The sequence below is a fragment of the Drosophila hydei genome, unplaced genomic scaffold (assembly GCF_003285905.1).
Source record: "Drosophila hydei strain 15085-1641.00,03,60 unplaced genomic scaffold, DhydRS2 tig00000149-arrow-pilon, whole genome shotgun sequence".
Classification (NCBI taxonomy): domain Eukaryota; kingdom Metazoa; phylum Arthropoda; class Insecta; order Diptera; family Drosophilidae; genus Drosophila; species Drosophila hydei.
Window position 1 is genome coordinate 1,063,686 of NW_022045678.1, and position 9,590 is coordinate 1,073,275.

Below are 9,590 nucleotides of genomic sequence, written 5' to 3' on the forward strand. Positions count from 1 at the left end.
GCCTTGAGCTTTGGTTCGTAAAGCAGGCTCAAAGCACAATGCGCTCTTAATTAAATAAAAAAAAAAGAAAATTCAAACTATTTTTTTTTTGTTATTGATATTTTGCTCATAAAAATATATTTTTATATATTATATATTACAAACATTATTCATTATTTGTATTTTCATGTGACGTTGCAGAAGCCGCACAAGCAAAAGGAGGAAAAAGAAGCTGCCAGTTTTTAATTAAATGTTCACGGAAATGCAGCCACATTAAACGGAAATGTTGAAACATTTAAATGCAAACGAAATGCAAGAACTGAGCAACAGATTCGACCAAACAGCATCTCCCCCGCCGCTTTACAAGCTCTTCTCCTGGACACGCTTTGGTTTCTCTGCAACTTTTTGACCAGCGCATGGCAGGTCGTTGACACCGTCAAAAAAGCCAGCTTTAAAATTGCCAGACACATTTTTAATTATGAATAAAGATTATTTTATGCACTTCATAAGTTTCAATCAATAATAATGAACTTCATAATGGCCATAATTGAAGACTTCATTTATGATATGCAGCTTATGCATGTCGGTAGTCGAATGCTTAAATATGTCTGTTGTCTTAATTTAAATAAATAATAAAATGTATTACAATATTAATGGTATATATATACTGGAATATCAATAGCTTATCCTTCATTGTAGGAACAAGGAGTGCTTATTTGTAACATATAATATTTATAATATATCATAATAGGAACTCTTAATGAAATTACACAGGTCAACGTGTGTAATGTTGTTAAGTGACATCTATCAACAAGTCCAGTTCCTATAAAGATTTATTCTTTTACATCAAACCTGTCTTGTTTGTATACATACATACACATACATACAACTACAATATGCAATGAGAGACTCAACTAATAATAAAAACTATAACAATTAAAATACATATAAAATAAATCACGCCAAAATTAGTTTCTTACAAATATTTATCTGTATTTTAATCAGTTAATCAAACAAAATTCTTTCACGTATTAGAAGTTATTTTATCATGCGTTCTGATTATCCAGCAGCAAACAGTCCCACTTAAAGAGCTGCTAGCTGCTATGCCAGTTCATGGTAATAACTTAATTCGGCAAATTGAATTTGTATCTATATCCAATCAATAAAATACGAGTATTTAAATAATTGCCAAATTGCTGCCATAGAACGACGGCAATAAAAACAATAATCGGTAATGTATGCATTCAATATGCAAAGGTTTTCACTGTTTATTTATGCAATAATGCAACGACAATTAGGACAATTAAATATTTATTTTTACACTTGGCTTCAACTCTACGAAAATTGCTCAAATTTTGTTTGTTTAAATTCTCAAATGTCTGCCATTGAGTGCGTGCTACCTGTTATTCTTGTTGTTATTGTTGTTGTCGCCGTTATTGTTCGCATTGTTGTTGCTGGTGTTGATTTAACGAGTGCATTTGAACCGCAACAACAACTTGTTCAAATTTTCGCTTTTGGTTTTGTTAAACAAACTAGCAACAACAACAACAACAAGCACTAACTACTAAAAGTGCTGCCACAGAGCCTGGCACTTTGTCAACTTCATGCAACGGCAAATTGGTAAACCAACAGCAGCAAAGTGCAAAATGAACAACAATAACAAATATAAATATAAATTAAATAAATAGAAACCGCAAAAATTAATTAGCATGCTAACAAAATAACAAATAACTAAAGTATATTAATTAATCACGAAATATAATATAATAAATAAATATGTACCCCTTTTTTGTGCTAAAATTTTGTTTTTATAATCTGAAATGAAAGTTTTAGTTTTTTATTTAAAATTTCATCCTCTTTCATCATTATAAATTCTCGCACATCAAATCATGTTTCTCTTTAATACGAACTTAACTCAACTTTTTTAGGTCAAAAATACTTTTTGAGCAGTTTAACTTATGTAATTTTGTTGTTTTGCAAAACTTGAATGATCGTGAATAAACGTAATTTATATAGTTAAGGCAACACAACTTTACACTAGTATATAGACAAAAGTAAATATTCAAACAAATAAAATTTAATTATTAGTCTAATTGTCAAAAACTGTAGTCCTGATTATATGGAATTATACAAAATTTAATGAGCTAGGCTCGTCTTTTTTATGTGAGTGTGTGTGAGTAAAGTTAAATAACCAATTTCTAGACCGAAATAAAGAATATATTGGCACTAGTGTAGTGTATATTAAATAAAATATATATTTATGTAATAGTTTATTATTTATTTTTATTAACTAACAATATTTACTCAGCTGCACTCACAATAATTTAAGACATTTTATTTACTAATAAAGAAAAAACTTTATAATATATATAATATATAGGAAAAGTATTACGCAGACAAAAATCAACAATTTCTAAATCAATTGATTCTAAATAAAAATGGAAGAAACTTAGCTTAAATTTAATGAAAAAAAATCATTTTTGTGTAAATTTATTAAAGTGAATTATTACATTTAGTATTATTTATATGTGTCTCCACAGTCAACTCAAACAATTTATTATTTAGTATTTTTATTCATTTTTATTAATATTTATATGTATGTGTATATTATTTTCATTTCTTGTTTGTTTTTCAATTTGTGCAGCCTCCTTTAATATCATTTTTATACAATTTAAAAATGTTAAATATTAAACTTGTGCAGACAGTTCAGTCACACACTCATGCGACCATAATACTAGCTTGATAAATACTCTTTTTCCACCACAAATCATTTCCTGAAATACTCTGAACCATTCGGCCTCTCGTTCTTTCCACAGTGCGTTATGTGTTATTAAAACCATTTTTAATTGAAAATTAATTGAAATATCAATTGCAATGGCATTAAAATGTATCTGGCTGAATCTGAAGCTACAGTTACCTACACAGAGACAGACAGAAAGAGAGAGAGAGAGAGAGACTTGATTCCCATTATAATAATACTGTGACATTTTGTGCATTTACAATTTATTATTATGCCATTTCATGTGGCATTTGTGTGTCTGCGACGGTGTGTGTGTGCTTGATAATTTGTTATACAATAAATTAAAAAAATCCATTTTGATATCATGTCAATTTGTTTGTTATCCGAGTGCACACTGTACGAGTCGAGCCGCCAACTGAAAATCAATTAAAACAACGCGGCGATCATCGAGTGGCTCCATAAATTAGCCAAGCCCAACAATTTAATTGAATTAAGTCCATTTACGAATCTGAATTATACTATCATTAAATTGCACCAAATATGTCAAGTGCTTTGGCAAACAGTCAATATTCATCCGCATTAAGCAGCCAAGTCCCTTGCTCCAAATCATTTCGCAACTAACAAATAAATATTATAAAAGCAACAAGACAACAAGAAAAGAATGCAGCAAAATGTTACCATTCTAAACTTTGTGTAAAGCCAGATAAGAATGCTCCTCCTTGAAGAATATAAGAATATTTGTATGAAGTAAGACAGGGGCTAAAGCCCCTGACTTGTAATATGTTTTTTTTTCCTTTGCAGTTCGGCGTCTCATTGACTTGTTATGTCCTAAACATAATAAAAATAAAGCTGACTTAAGACGACAGAATCATACTCTTATATGCGCCTGTATTTCAATTTATCCTAACATATATACTTCAGATATTGAAGAAGCTTATAAAATAGAAAAAAATTATTGATAAATCAATTCTCCTCACTTCTTCTTCTCTTATGCAAATGACCTGAATTATAATCTTCGATGCCAATTTAACTCTGGCTTTGAGCCATTACAGTTTAAAGTGCTCGCTCAAATGCTTAATACTCTTATATACTTTAGGGACAACTTTGTTCTTAAGCATATACCACACACAATAGTCATCGTACAGTATTTGCTACTGTAGAATGAGATATCTTTTGTGACCAGAAAATTAAGTTCCCAATGTTATTAAAGCGTTTCACGCTGATAATTTTATACTACCTTAAAATGCTGAAGCAAATTTGTTATGTAAGTTCATGTAATAAATACACAAACTATGATTATTTTCGATTCCAGATACTTTTCCCATTACCTTTAATCCGAATTGCAGTTAGAACTTAATTTGTGCAATTCTGAGTCAATAGCTTCTCAGCACAATCGACTGCTAAGGTAACTGGCTGTTGGCATTTAGCATTTTGTTTCTTTTCAATAAAACTTGAAGCAAACCTCAATAGATTCAACAGCAACAACAACAGTAACAGTTCGTTAAGCGAGAGGCAATAGTACGTAAGCGGAAATTGTTGAAGCCATTTGGGTATTTCACAGCAGGTGAGCCTTCATCGAACGACCTCCCATAGAGCTACAAGCTGCGCACTCGCTTACTCTTAGGAATAGAAAAGCCAACAAGGTGAAATTGCAAATAACAAAGCAAGCAAAAATTCAATTCAAGACATTTCTAATAAAACTAAAAGATTTAAGATTTTAACAAAATTAAATTAAATATTTTATTAAGGTAATTTTAGGTAAGGTAATTTATTTATTAAGGTAATTTATTATAGGCTTGCCATAAATGAATTATATTTGGCATTTATTGGATCTAACTAGGAACTTGAAGAACATCTTTTTTTTTAAATATAATAATATATGATAAATAATATTATAATAATAATATTCTCAAAAAATATTAGGTATATAAATTGAGATCAGAGAACCTTCGTATATAACATACATAACTTAAGATAATCAAATATAATAAATCTAATCATTCGAAACTTTGAATAAATCAACTCGCCTGCATATGCTTAAAGTTGATATAAGCTCAAAGCCTGTCAACACTAAAACTTAATAATAATAATACTTACTTGAATAGACCATTTGCAGCTGCCTCTTGGCAAGCTAAGTCTAAGATCTAGCCAAAAATTGACAATCATTAGTCAGCTCCTCTGAATTGAAAGTGGGAAGACAATTGCTATAACTTCTTTGTTTTGTTGTTGTTGTTGTGCTGGTGCTGGGCAAATTACGAGCCTATTGTGTTTGGCAGTTGACAAAAAGAAGATGTGTGAATACTCGGCTCTAACTCCCCGTTGGCTGACGCTTGGCTAATGGCAATTTTAATGCGCACTTCCGCCGGAAGTCAAAACGTCGCCGTCGCCGTCGTCGTCAGCGTCGCAGCGGGTTGGCAGTAGCCAGTTTTGGTAGCTGAAACAGTCAGTCAGTCAGCCACGTACACACTCGGAGGCAGTTCGGCGTTAAAAAGACAAATGACAAACACATTTGCACACTATTACAACTGGAGCGAGAGCCCGCGCGTGTTGTCTGCTTTCTCTTTCGTCAGCCAGCCGCCTCTCACTCTCGCTCACAGTCTCACTCTCGCTGCGTGTCCCATTTGGAGTCGCAACAGGCGGTCATGGCACAGGCACATAGATAACTGTCGCTCTATTTTATACACACTACTTACATGGCAGATAAACACGCATGTAAATGTGCCCACGATGCGAGTGGGTGGCGGAGACAAAGGACACCAGAGGCTGGCATTAAAATAATGTTAAATTGCTTGTAGTATTTGCTCCTGTTGCCTGCTGCTGCTGCTGCCGGCTGCCTGCTGCCTGCTGCCGATTGCCTTTCCTGTCCGCCTTTGTTTGCTGGCATCTCATTGTAGTTGTCCTTCGGCATGTCCTGCCTGCCTGTTGTTCTTCTTTTTCGTTTCTTTTTTGTTTGTTATTTGTCTTCCCTTTTGCAGTTTTTCGTTGCGTGGCGTCGTAATTCATTGTCCCCGCCTCCATTAAAGCAGACCGTCTGCATATTTTATTTGTTGTTGTATTTAAATGTGCTTAAAATGTGGTTAAATGTGTTGGCGAAAGTCGTCGCCGTGCTCTGGTCGCATTTCCGTTTCCGTTAACCACATTGCCAACCGAATGAAGTTGATTTTTAAGTTGCAATTTTTGTGGCCACGTCCTCGAATTGTTGCCTCCCTCCCGAACCGTGCAATGAGACTTGCAAATTAGTTTAGATTTGTATCCGAAAAGCCAGTTGGATTTTTGTGGTTCTTCTTTGTGTGTTTACATTTAGTTCGTATTTTTTAATACCCTCAGCTCATTCAAATTTAGGGTATAAAGGTTTTGTTTAGGTGAATGTAACAGGCAGAACGAGGCTCTATATTTTATTTTTATTTTATTCATCAGATAAACTGAATTGATCTCGATTAAGCCCTGAACTTTGAGACATATAATCTAATATATATATATATGTGTTTACAACAAGCCTACAACGCTTGGCAGCAGTTCTTAAAAAGGCTTCAGGGTATTTCCTAGTCGGGAACTTCAGTCTAGAGCTATCTTATTTGTTTCTATTCCTTTTTTCAGTTTTACTTTTTTGGCTCACATTTAAATGCTAATTGGATTTGGTTTAATTTCTCTAAATAAATCTTTTGCATCAACTATTAGTATCAATCAGAAAGAAAGAAAGTAATAGAAAGCAATAGAGAGGCAGAGAAAGAGATATGTATTGAAATGTGATCATAAAATTGCAATGAGAATAAGTTAAGTTACATTAAAAAGTAGATAGAAGAGTGCCAAACGTCAGTAAATATTTTGTTTATGCTTTGAATAAAGCTTCAATTTGCTTAGACAACCTACTAAGTAAAGCAGACTATTTCTGAAATATTCGTTTAATTTGAAATTGACTGATTCAGGAAGCTGGCTTAGTTAAGGCTTAAGCACATCTTCAACATTTGTTTCTTTTCCAAGTAGGCCAAACTTTTCTCAACAAACACAAACTCTAATCAATTACAAACAACAAAAAGATTTCAGTGTATACTTGTATCAGTTTCGAAAGTATTTAAGCTCTTCCCAGTTCCGTTCAAGTTTAAAAATAGAGATATTATTTAAAATAAAATCACATATTTTAAAATGCATTATAGTTGAACTGGCTTTGGGGTGCAAAAGTAGCAAAGCGTGTGGCGTGCTCTGGGTCCCAAGCGGGCAGCGTAAATATTTGCGAAAACCGCACAAAAGTGAATGCGATTGCAAGTGATTGCACCAGCGAATGCACTCTACTATATATGCATGAGTAATTAATTTAATTAATTTGTTCATAATTAATGCCAACGGCAAAATTGCAAAACTGTTGCAACAGCGTCAAAGATGGCCAACAAAATGTTTTTGTTATTTATGAAAATGTCGTAAATTTTCTCCATAATTTTTTTTATTATTTTTTTTTTGTCTTTGTACCATATGTATATATACATATACTTATATATATATATATTCTTTTTGAACCTCAACTCACTCTGCGCGACTGACTGAGCCGCTGTCATATTCATATTGCAAGTATGATGCGACTTTTTGCAAGCTATTTGTTAAATATGTCAGTTTTAATATGCCACACGCATTTTCACTTATTAAGTGCGCTTCATTCAATGACAAAAATAAAAAACACAAGCAAAGCGAAGCTGAAAAAATCGCGCAAAAATTCAATGCAATGCTTTGTGCAATGATGCGTATGCGTGATTTTTAATCAACCCGCCGCCCAGTCGACAGATACAACAGATCAACTGGGCGCCTTGCTGCCTGCCCACGTTCATTTAAAATACATATATATCTGCGTGTAAATATATATCTCTTAATACATATATTTCATTTCATTATATTACGTAAATGCTAAAATAATACAGTGGCCTTGAATCCGCATTCAACAAAGGTAAGAATTAAAAAAATACCTGCAAATTGTATAAAAGAAAATGAAATTGAAAAAGGTAAATACAAAGCAGATCCAATTCATACAAAATTGCAAATTAAAACCGACCCAAAAAAAGGAACGAAAGCTTAAGTCGAAAAATATATAAAATATGTTTCAGTTAATCAAGCAGTTAAAAGAGCAAGAATGAAAATTAAACAGAAAAAAGATAAATCAAATTAATAATAAAAGCAAAGAGTAAATATTTTATGAGCAAAAATAATGAACATATTTTTAAGCAATAAAAAACAATTTAATAACTTTGGTTTTTAAAAATTAAAAAAAAAATTAAGTAATCAAAGAAATGTAATTAAATAGTAAAATAATATTAAAATACTAAATAATAAAAAACGTAGACTTAAAAGCAAATATAAGTATAGGTAAGTTAAGTAATATGTCAAACATGAGATGTCATTAAACAAAAAACTATAAATCAAAATTTCTATAAGTTTATACCATTCATATATAAAATTGAATTATTTAACAAAAAAAGAACATGAGCAAGAAAATAAAAATTATAATAACTAAAATTAAATATTAAAAAATAAGTGAAAGAAAATGCAAACTATGCTAAAGAGAATATTTAAAAGCTCTGAACACATTAAAAAAGTAATTCAGAATGTATGGCTTGTGTCACAGTGCATAAAATAATTAAAAAGTATATATACCATATAATGGATTGTCAAATGTGCTTGATATGCTGTAGCTGCCTGACTGAGCACACACACATATATATACATATATACATATTTATATTTACATACCGACATTCGCTTACATTGAAAACGATTTGGTTACCGTGTGCAATGGGGCGTATGAGCGATTTGTGTATATACGCATTTTAAGTGCTTTATGGTTAATGACACTTATGGTTAGCACATTGACAAACCCAACCAAACAGCAGCTAGCCACAAATTTATGCAAATTTACGTTTGGCCATAAGCAGGGGAACTCCAGTGACCGGCAAATACTTTAAGCCCCGCCCTGCCAACTGCACTGCAATCACAGTCTCCAATGCTGGCAAAAACTAATTAAAATTACAAATCCACAAATTATTTTCATATTCTCTTCATTGACTTTGCCAAATGGCAAAATTATGCAGGCTTAAAAATTAATAGCACATAATGCGGCACAAAATACAGCAAACAAAATGGCAAAATTGCACCGGCACACACAGTATGCAATCAAAGAAGCTGAAAAGGAATAGAAAGAGGACGAGAAAGAGATAGAGAGAGAGCAAGAGCGAGAGAGTGAGTGAGATGTGCAACTGTGCCATTAAATAATTGCACATGTATCAATTGGCATGCTTACTCAATTTACAGACAAACAATTTGAGCTGTAAAGAGCAACGGCTTGATAAAAATCTATTGCATACTAATAGGCACTTCAATTCAATTCGCTCACTTAGACAGCCTCACATGTGAGAGTGTAAGTGTGTGAGTGTGTGTTTGTGTGTGCTGCAGTGCACTTTACAATGACCCATAATAAAGTTTGTTTGCCGCTCTGTGTCTGCCAATTTGCCCATTTTGTGTTTACTCAACGCGCCAGAGCAAACAAAACGATGCCAAAAGAGCGGCTGAAACGGAGAGAGTGAGACAGAGAGAAAGAGAGAGCGCGTACCTTTCGTCAAGTTAACATTGTGGGCATACGTTATACTTTTACCTGACATTATTTCCGTTATTACGACAGCACCCGCATCTGCTTCGTGCTGCGTGCTTCGTGTTCCCTGTTGCATGCTATTTGGCGCATGTTTGTTTCTCGACTGGCTCCACCAACACCAACAGTAACAAAGCGCGCTCTCTTAAAGCTCTGCTCTCTTAAGCGTTCCACATGCACATGGGCAGCACTGTTCGCCTTTTGCAGTATATTTTCTTTGGTATTTTTTGTCTTTTGGCTGGTTGA